This window comes from Cucurbita moschata, unplaced genomic scaffold (genome assembly GCF_002738365.1).
Source record: "Cucurbita moschata cultivar Rifu unplaced genomic scaffold, Cmos_1.0 Cmo_Scf00101, whole genome shotgun sequence".
NCBI lineage: Eukaryota > Viridiplantae > Streptophyta > Magnoliopsida > Cucurbitales > Cucurbitaceae > Cucurbita > Cucurbita moschata.
In genome coordinates, this window is record NW_019268617.1 from 399,261 (window position 1) to 410,517 (window position 11,257).

At 35.8% G+C, this 11,257-nt stretch overlaps 1 pseudogene; it reads left to right on the forward strand.

Annotated features, from left to right (window-relative positions):
* The first annotated feature begins 6,395 nt into the window (after nt 1-6,395).
* Nucleotides 6,396-6,546, forward strand: LOC111439687 (annotated as a pseudogene).
* Nucleotides 6,547-11,257: the final 4,711 nt, after the last annotated feature.

Consider the following 11,257-nt stretch of genomic DNA (forward strand, 5'->3'; position numbering starts at 1 on the left):
TAGTAGAGCCCAGATTGAATTTTTTTATTTTGGATCGATTAAAAACTAAAAAGATAAAAAAAAAAACAAATTGAAAAGAAACGCAAAGGAAACATATATCCGATCTTGAGCCTGAAGCTCTGATACCAAATGATAAGATAAGGAATCAACTACAAGGGGAATAAGATTCGGATTACCTTGTTGATCGAATATCTCAAGTCAAGAACACTTTGTTTGAGATTCGAATCACTCCAGAAGCAAGATCGACCATGTCTAGCTTCAATGATTCTTGTTGATCAAATATCTCAAACACTTGTTTGAGATTCGAATCACTCCACAAGCAAGACTGATCATATCGAGCTTGAATGATTCTACATGCAACCTAAACTACATAGAGTTGCAAAGAAACTTAGCCATTGGCTAAAGAAAAGCACAAATGCTTCTTTTGATATATCTTCTAAGTCTTATTACAAATACAACATAGATGGCTTTATATAGCCTCAAAATGAAACTATTAAAGGCATTCCAAAAGTTGTAACATTCACACTTTATGGCCATAATTAGCCATTATGTAAATGTAACCGAAATTAAATAAAAAGTCTTAAAATACAATAACTCTAAATTATAACCCACCCAAAATTTACAACAATCAAACTTTATTCTTCTTCAATGTAGCATGAATTGAAACATCTTTTTGATAATTTTGACAACCTTTTCTTCACATCTTCATTGAAGTATATTGTATGATTGATGTCTCTTGGTTCATATCATTCTCCACTTCTTCAAGAGGATTCGTCCTCGAATCTATTTGTGTAACTTTGCTGCAAAAAATAAGTTATGGAAATACAAAGGACCTCACAACACTCTCTCACGTGTATACACTCAAGGAATTTTAGGCCACTCTGTTTGCACTCATTTACACAAATGAAGCTCTCATTCTCACCTCTCAAAATTTTAAATAGAGCAAAGATTGAATTTTGAACTTTGGGTCGATTAAAAACTAAAAAGATGAAAATAAATAAAAATTAAATTGAAAAGAAACGCAAAGGAAACATATATCCGATCTTGAGCCTGAAGCTCTGATACCAAATGATAAGATAAGGAATCAATACAAGGGGAATAAGATTCGGATTACCTTGTTGATCGAATATCTCAAGCCAAGAACACTTTGTTTGAGATTCGAATCACTCCAGAAGCAAGATCGATCATGTCTAGCTTCAATGATTCTTGTTGATCAAATATCTCAAACACTTGTTTGAGATTCGAATCACTCCACAAGCAAGACTGATCATATCGAGCTTGAATGATTCTACATGCAACCTAAACTACATAGAGTTGCAAAGAAACTTAGCCATTGGCTAAAGAAAAGCACAAATGCTTCTTTTGATATATCTTCTAAGTCTTCATTACAAATACAACATACATGGCTTTATATAGCCTCAAAATGAAACTATTAAAGGCATTCCAAAAGTTGTAACATTCCTACTTTATGGCCATAATTAGCCATTATGTAAATGTAACCGAAATTAAATAACAAGTCTTAAAATACAATAACTCTAAATTACTCTAAATTGTAACCCACCCAAAATTTACAACAATCAAACTTCATTCTTCTTCAATGTAGCATGAATTGAAACATCTTTTTGATAATTTTGACAACCTTTTCTTCACATCTTCATTGAAGTATATTGTATGATTGATGTCTCTTGGTTCATATCAATAATGATCATTTTCCTGCCTCGTAGCGTACACGTCCATACTATCGTGAAGGAATAGAGGTATCCCCCGATCCATGAGCACACAATAATGCATGAGGTCTCAATATTTTTCACTTTTCATTATCATTTAATACAACCATGGTAGTGTCTTTTTCACAATCATATTATATCATTTCTCATAACGTTTATCATATCATTTATCAAAACTTTCATGCATATGTCGGGGATGTATTTTGTGTTAGTTCATTGTTTTGCATGTCAATCATATCATATCATTCATGTCCTACATATATCATATCATAATGTTTTCATGCTTTCAAACATAACAATCCACATCATGCACATAATATATCATATATCATAACAGTCACATAACATATTCCGAGCATGTCTTCAACATATCATATCATAACATATTGTTGAGATATAATATTTAAAAAATATGTTATAATAATTAGTTATGAAATATATCTTCGATATTCGTTGATAATATTCTTTCTTTTATGATTTTATTAGTAGTATATTTTATTTTATTCTCAATATTTAATTAGTTTATATTGGTATTAGTTGGTAGCTTGTATCCTATTTAAACGTTACGAATATCAATGAGAATACACACCTTCTATCCCAATTCTATTTCTCATTCTTAACATGGTATCAGAGCACCGATCTTTATATTCTTAAATATCAAAATTTTCTCTTGAGTTAGGGTTTGGTATCAGAGCTAGAGCCAAACCCTAACTCAATCAGTGAAGTCTTTACAGCCGCAGTTCATCCATCGTGATAAGTTTCATGGTGATAAGTCCAATCGAGTATCACAACAACCACAACTTCCTACTTTCAACGGCTTCCAAACCATCGCCATTGCTTCCAAATCTCAATCATTCTACTAGACCGAGAATTGTGGTTGGCAAACTATTCTCGATCATCCAATATCAAGAATACGTTATAAGCATCTTCAAATTTCTCACCAAGCTCAAAGGTGGCATATTCAAGATGTTTGTATTTTCTTTCACAACCTCTCAAGTAATCCAGAGCACCGATCTTGGTGTTATTATCCAACTTCAAAATTTTGGATGTTTATTTAACGCATCCTTATTATGTTCATCACTCTGACAGCCAGGATATTCACTGTTCTAATCAAATTAAATGGAACAAATTACAAATCCTAGAGTAAATCCTTTATGCATGGACTAAGAAGTGATCAGGGAGGATATTCACTCGTTCGAAATCAAACCAATCCTCGAGTCAATCATTGTGGTCTATTTCTGAGTTTTGCATCTTTCTTGGAAATTCAATAATTTCTTGAAAGTCTAAAAATGCAAATCAATCAAAGGCGGTCTATTTTTTAGGGATATTTTCACTACTGCTAAGATAAAAGTGTTATTGACCTACACTCTCTTCGCAAAGACAACTTGGGTGTTATTGACCTACATAGGTAAAGACAAGTTGGGTGTTATTGGACCTACACTCGTAAAGACAAGTTTGGTGTTATTGACATATACTCTCCAACTTGAGGGGAGTGTTGAGATATAATATTTAGAGAATATATTATAATAATTAGTTATGAAATATATCTTAGATATTCCGTTAATATTCCATTTTATGATTTGATTGGTAGTATATTTTATTTTATTCTCAATATTTAATTAGTTTATATTTTCCTTATTTGTAGGTATTAGTTGGTACCTTGTATCCTATTTAAACGTTATGAATATCAACCAGAATACACACCTTCGATCCCAATTCTATTTCTCATTTTTAACACATATCAATTCATCAAATACAACGTAACAATCACATATCATAACATATACCTGCCACTTCATAACAGTTTGTAACTACGGACATATGACACGTGCGAAGCCCTAGGCACGTGTCATCATACAACACACAAATTATAACCAAATGAAGGTAGAGCCACCTACTTGGTTGGCCTTAATTGACGTTCTTCCTAATTTGAGTACGTTCGCTGTCATTTTCTATTGGAATATCTACCCCGTTTGCTTAGTAATCTAATAATTTTGAAGTCAATTAAACTTAAATGGAGAAATTTACCCTTACACAGAACTTATTTGCCTTAAACAAGGTAAAATTTAGCTTCCTGAAAAGGGCTATTTTTTCCTTTACCGAGCAGAAGGTGCGAGTTTTAAGCCAAGGAGTCGAGCCAGTCGAGCTGAGCCATTTAAGCCGATAAAGCCGAGGGAGGATTGCGTTGTAGGTGTACCACGTGCGCAATCGGGGCCGACGCGTGTGTAAGTGGCTTCTGATTGAGGCGCCGGTATGCGGGTCGCGTGCGGGTGTACGGGTCACGGGCTGCTGGCTGCAACACGGTGCTGGGCTACTGCAGGTTAGGCCGGGGCGAGGTGTTTGGTTTGGGCTACAGGTGCTGGAATTGGGCCGAAGCGATGCGTTGGCTGCAGGCTTTTAGATACCCGATTTGGATCCGACCCGATATCCACAAACTTCGTTTTCCTTACCCGGTTCACACGATTTTTCTGACGAAATTTCTCTCTCCTTTGAAACGATGCTTCGGCGTCCGTTTCTCTCCGTTTTTCCTTAGGTTCTTCATCGTTGACTCTTCCTTTCACCTCCCATGTTGTATTATGGATACTAGACACCTATAACGCACAGATCTGTTAGCCTCCAAAATCCAAAATTCAAACATTCTTGTCTGATGACCAATCATGTTAAGGTGTGAAAGCTTACCTTCTACGCACGTACAGTCCTTGGTGATCCCTTTCGCGGTGTGGGTTGGTTGTTTTAATGTAAGATCTGTGAAATTATCATTGCTAGAGGATTTTTGAAAATTCTCTCTCTCTCTCGTTTTCCCTTTGTATTTTTTCCTTTCTACTTTGCAGGCATGCATGAGCACACAAAATGCATGAGGTCCCCAATATTTCTACTTTTATCATTAATGAATATAACTCCGCTATCATCTTTCATGCTAAACATATCATTTCTCATTTTTCAGTCTACGTATCATACATAATCCTAACGGGGTTACATTTCATGCAATTTATCGTGATTTCATGTCATACATTACATGCTGTTTACATTCAAAATTATAGCACCATTCATGCCAGAATCATCCAGACACATCATAAACGTCATAAGCATAGCACATCACATCATACTAAACAACATTCATTCACATTTCATAAGTGTACTTAATTAAGTATAACAGTCTAGCATACAATTTAATGACACGTGCGAATCCACGGGCACGTGCCAACATACAACATACAACGCGTAACCTACGACGGGTGAGCCACTTACTTGGTAGGCCTTGGCCGAAGTACTCCCTAAAATATAAACGTAAGCTCCTAGCTCCTCGTATACGTCTTGTGCTTCCGTTGGTGGTTGGTTCCTATTGGATTATTCGACACCTTCGCTAGTATTTCACAAACATAATTAATTTCCAACTTGAATTTGTGAAATACGACCTTAAAATGATCTATTTTACCTTAAACGGGGTCGAAATCAAGTTCGGGAGGGTCAGAACGGTGCCAAACAGGTTTTTCAAGCCGAATAAGTCGCCGGAGCCGAGAAGCTGCTGCCGAGCCGATCAAGCCGCTGGAGTCAAGGGGGTGTCGTGCTGTAGACGTGCCACGTGGCACAACTAGAGGGCGACACGTGTGTAGCGATCTCGGGTCGAGGCACGGGTCATCAGGTCGAGCGCGCAGGTTGTCGGGCGGGTTGGACTCTGGATGTGGGTTTTGGTTGTGATGAGCTGTAGGGTTTTGGTTGCGGTGGGTTGGGCTGAACTTTGCTGTTGGGTCGCGGTTTGTTTCGGTGTGCCGAGGGTTGAATCGTTGGGCCAAGAGGGTTTTAGATCGCCGACTGGAGATTGGGTCGGACTTCGTCTTCCTCGCCCAATTATTAGAAAGTTTTTCCAGTGACTCTCTCTCTCTCCTTGGTCACGTCATTCCGACGTCCTTTTTGCTCCTTTTTCCTCCGTTTCCGAATCTCCTCCTCCCCCTAATCCCATTTATGGTGTTTGTTTGGTTCGTAAGGGCCTAACACTCTCGAATCTGAGAGGGTCCAGAAATCCGACGTTCTGTCTCCCTTACCCGACGATGTACGACGTGTAAGCCACGTCAAAATCTATCCCCGGTGTGTGTAAAGGTCATTGGGATTGTCTTCGTGGTGTAGATCAGAGGTTTCGAAGTCGATTTCGTATGGTTTGGCTTCGCCGGAGCGTCATCGGTTTCTTCCTCACTCTCACGTTTTTTTCGTTTTCTTCCTTGCAGGCGGTTTGGCTGAGGGTCGGGGTTTGTTGTTGTGGTGACCCCCAAAGTTTGGCGAGGCTTGTGGGTCGCGTGAGAACGAAAACTACGGCGTTTGTTGGAGTTTTTGGTCTCACAACCGAGGATTTTTTATTTATTTATTTTTTGTTGTTGTTGATGATCCGTTACAATAGTTATTAAGATTGAACGCTAAATAAACTAAACAAAACTTAGAAATTAAGATATGTTATTTGTATATAAAATTAAAATTAATTAAAATGATTTAAATAATTTAACCGAATAAAAATAAAATAACTAAACCTAATTAATTATCTAAAATTAAGTAGTTAAGTAGTGTAATATCAATTTGTTTTAATTTCACTGCATTTGCACTTTGTCCCACATCGGAGAATTTCGAGAAGGCAGTTGGGATGTGGATATAAAAACTGTGCCAGCCACGCGTTATGACTTACTTACCTGGACGGGGAAAATGAGCGACCGGAAGGCCCATTGCCTGGATTGGTGACCTCCAAGGAGGGGTGCCCGTCCAAGTTCTGCCCAAAGTGTCAGAGCCTACGTCATAATTTGTGGCAGTTACGCGGCCCCTTCCAATGGCGTAAGTTCTAAGCATTGTGGATATGTCATTTTCCTGGTTTAGCAGTCTCCCGGTTGAAGAAAAATGTTAGGAAGTGAGGATTCTTTTCAAGGAAAGACTTGGTCAACCTGCTCCTCACTATTAGAAGTTTGAGAGTGGTTTAATTTAAGCTCCTCACTGTGAACAGCTAGATTGGGGATTGAATCGGATCTGTTTTGTTCTTGGTTTGGTTTGGTTTGGGCTTCTCTTGATTTTATTTATTGTTAGGGAGGGGGAATCAAATCCATTTTCGTTGGTTTGGTTCGAGCTTCTCTTAATTTTATTGGGTTCTGGTAGGATTTTTGAAAACCAGATTAAAGGAGTTCCATTAAGCACAAGCTTTTGGCAATTGATAACATACTGTTTCTAGAGTATCGCAAGTCCTTATAAAGGGCAAAAATGGTAGTTCAAACTATCAAATATGAAAAATCTTCAAAAGCGATTAAATGCAAATTAAAGAAAACGAGACCTAAGAATCGAAGGTTGAAGTTGATTAATCTGAAGGTTGAAGTTGATTAATCTGAAGGTTGAAGTTGTAGGGCAAGTTTCTGAACCTCTAGCTCCAAATTGCAAGTGGTATCCTATTTGAGAGTTTTTATCCATCATTCACGAACTTCACCCTCAACAAAAGAATTTGCACAACTTTCATGAAGTAAACAAAACTTGAAAACCACTAGAAGTCGAGAAGTCATGAATTGATGTAAGGATTCGTGATTTTTAGATTTTCAATTCAACTTATACAGAAAAAATAGAACCACCAATGTATTTCTATATAAGTGTAAATGTAACAACAGTGAAAAAAACAATAAATAAATAAAAATAGTAATCCTTCCCCAAACCTCTCTCCATACCTATAACTATTTACAAAGGAGATACTCCAAATATATTTGATGTGTGAAATGTTTATGAAACGACATGTGATATGAACCAAGAGACATCAATCATACAATATGCTTCAATGAAGATGTGGAGAAAAGGTTATCAAAATAATCAAAAGATGTTTCAATTCATGCTACATTGAAGAAGAATAAAGTTTGATTGTTGTAAATTTTGGGTGGGTTATAATTTAGAGTTATTGTGTTTTAAGACTTTTTATTTAATTTCGGTTACATTTACATAATGGCTAATTATGGCCATAAAGTGTGAATGTTACAACTTTTGGAATGCCTTTAATAGTTTCATTTTGAGGCTATATAAAGCCATCTATGTTGTATTTGTAATAAGACTTAGAAGATATATCAAAAGAAGCATTTGTGCTTTTCTTTAGCCAATGGCTAAGTTTCTTTGCAACTCTATGTAGTTTAGGTTGCATGTAGAATCATTCAAGCTCGATATGATCAGTCTTGCTTGTGGAGTGATTCGAATCTCAAACAAGTGTTTGAGATATTTGATCAACAAGAATCATTGAAGCTAGACATGATCGATCTTGCTTCTGGAGTGATTCGAATCTCAAACAAAGTGTTCTTGGCTTGAGATATTCGATCAACAAGGTAATCCGAATCTTATTCCCCTTGTATTGATTCTTTATCTTATCAACATGACTATAATATGATATGATATATATATGTTATGATATGTGAATGATATGATAACTCTTGTGGTATGATGCATTCAATAATATGTTTGAGGTAGGATACAAGAAGGATGCAATAAGCATAATGTAACGATATGACTAAGATATGTTCGTGAAACGATATGGTTAGGTTAGGTATAGAAAACGATATGATTATGATAGGTTGATAAAAGAATATGGTTAGGATACGTTCATGCAATGTATGGCTAGGATACGTTCACGAAACGAGAAACGATATGACTGATACGTTTGGAAAATGTTATGACTAAGATATGTTCATGAGACGATATGGCTATGATATGTATAAGAGCGATAAGACTATGACAAGTTTAAGAAACGATATGACTATGATATGTTTGGAAAATGTTATGACTAAGATATGTTCATGAAACGATACGGCTATAATATGTATAAGAACGATAAGACTATGACAAGTTTAAGAAATGATATGACTAGGATATGCATATGGAACAATATGACTATAAAGTGTTTACGAAATGACATGACTAGGATATGGATATGGAACAATATGACTATAAAGTGTTTACGAAATAATATGACTATGATATGAAATGAGAATGATGTATATATATATGTTATGATATGATATATGTTATGGTACGATATGTTTGATGAATTGATATATTTAAGAATGATATGTTGAAGGCATGCTCGGGATATGCTATGTGACTGTTATGATATATGAAATGATATGATATGTGCATGATGAGAATTGTTATGTCTGGAAGCATAAAAATAATATGGCGTGTCATATGTGTGTAATATGAATGATATGATATGATTGACATGCAAAACGACGAACTAGCATGAAATACAATCCGACACATGTGTGAAAGTTATGATAAATGATATGGCAAAATGATATGATATGAAGGAAAACGCTAGCGGGGTTTTAGTATATGATAATGAAAATGGAAAATATTGGGACCTCATACATTATTGTGTGCTCATGCATCGGTGGATACCCCTTCTCCTTTATGATACTATGAACGCGTATGCTACGAGGAAGGGAAAACGATCATTATGTTTATCATAATGCTGCCATGACGGTCATTATTCTTAATGGGTGTCTAACATCAATAGCTACTAAAGAATGCTTGCTCAACCAGAAAGGGGCCCATAAGGTATACAAACTGACTGGTGGGTCCATACTCGCACGTGTGGACCTTGTGTAGGGAAATTAGTACACATCCAATTGCTCGTATGGATAGTCGTCGTAGGAAAATAAGCTGTTATGATAGGTTTCACTCATGATTGTGTGTGTTTTCATCTAACCTCAATAGTAGGGTCACTTATTGAGTATTTATTAAAATAATCAAGTCACGTACTGCTTCTACTTCAAGTGAAGGCCCGACATTCCTGTACAACTGACGACGACATCGCAACTCGAGATCATGGCAGGTAGTCGCATTTATTTTATGTAGGCTAGAATAGGATGTTTTAAATTTAGATGTTTATTTATTTCATTTATTTTCTTATTGTGTTGTTTTAAAGATGTTTTCGAATATGTAAGTCATAACAGTGTTTTAAGATGAAACTTATGTCTTATGAAGAAGTTTAAACATTTATTTCTGCATAGAAATGATTACTTATGGCAGCGACTCCAAATAAAAATCTAGGTCATTACATTAAGGATTATTTTTGCTAAAGTAACCCTTAAATCTTTTGAATTCGAAAGTTCAAAGTTTGGGTAATATTTTTGTAACACCCGCTCATCGTCAACGCGATTAACAGGAGTTACCATCGACAATAATAACAAACTCTGATATCCAATCATAAAACTCAAAATATTTCTAAAAACATCCAGTAAAATATTTAAAAAAAAACAGTACTTTTAAAAACTTAAAACGACCAAAGTAAATTTTTGACAACGAAAACATAATTACATAAACAGACCCAGACATGGATTCCCAGTAGTCTCTAGCCCGCTGGTCTCGTCCTCGGTTGGCCTGCATCATCTAAATCTAGAAAGAAAAGTTATAATAATTTTGATGAGTAATTAGATTACTCAGTAAGTAGCTAGCTTATCATTCAAGAGTTCATAACTAATCTTTCCAGGTGTTTTTAAGTTTTATTCATCATTGACTCCTAGTTCTCTTACTAGGGTCATCTGTTCGTTAATGAGGTATCTCAGCTACCTCCAGCTAGGTTACTGACTCTCTTTCAATATGCTTATCTAAAATTTTCGGACTCGTATGTAAGACTCGCTCTCGGTCAAATACGGCCCGTCTACTAATTTCTCTGACGGCCTATTTATCTCATATACCAACGGTCAGGAGTACTCATGCTCCCTGACTTAGCACAAAGCGCGTTGGCCAGGAACTCCGCGGGAATTAGTAAACTATCATACTCATATAAATAAGCCATAGCTCAACAACTAATAAGCATATCTAGTAATATGAACCAAGAGACATCAATCATACAATATGCTTCAATGAAGATGTGGAGAAAAGGTTATCAAAATAATCAAAAGATGTTTCAATTCATGCTACATTGAAGAAGAATAAAGTTTGATTGTTGTAAATTTTGGGTAGGTTATAATTTAGAGTTATTGTATTTTAAGACTTTTTATTTAATTTCGGTTACATTTACATAATGGCTAATTATGGCCATAAAGTGTGAATGTTACAACTTTTGGAATGCCTTTAATAGTTTCATTTTGAGGCTATATAAAGCCATCTATGTTGTATTTGTAATAAGACTTAGAAGATATATCAAAAGAAGCATTTGTGCTTTTCTTTAGCCAATGGCTAAGTTTCTTTGCAATTCTATGTAGTTTAGATTGCATGTAGAATCATTCAAGCTCGACATGATCAATCTTGCTTGTGGAGTGATTCGAATCTCAAACAAGTGTTTGAGATATTTGATCAACAAGAATCATTGAAGCTAGACATGATCGATCTTGCTTCTGGAGTGATTCGAATCTCAAACAAAGTGTTCTTGGCTTGAGATATTCGATCAACAAGGTAATCCGAATCTTATTCCCCTTGTATTGATTCCTTATCTTATCATTTGGTATCAGAGCTTCAGGCTCAAGATCGGATATATGTTTCCTTTGCGTTTCTTCTCAATTTGATTTTTATTTATTTTCATCTTTTTAGTT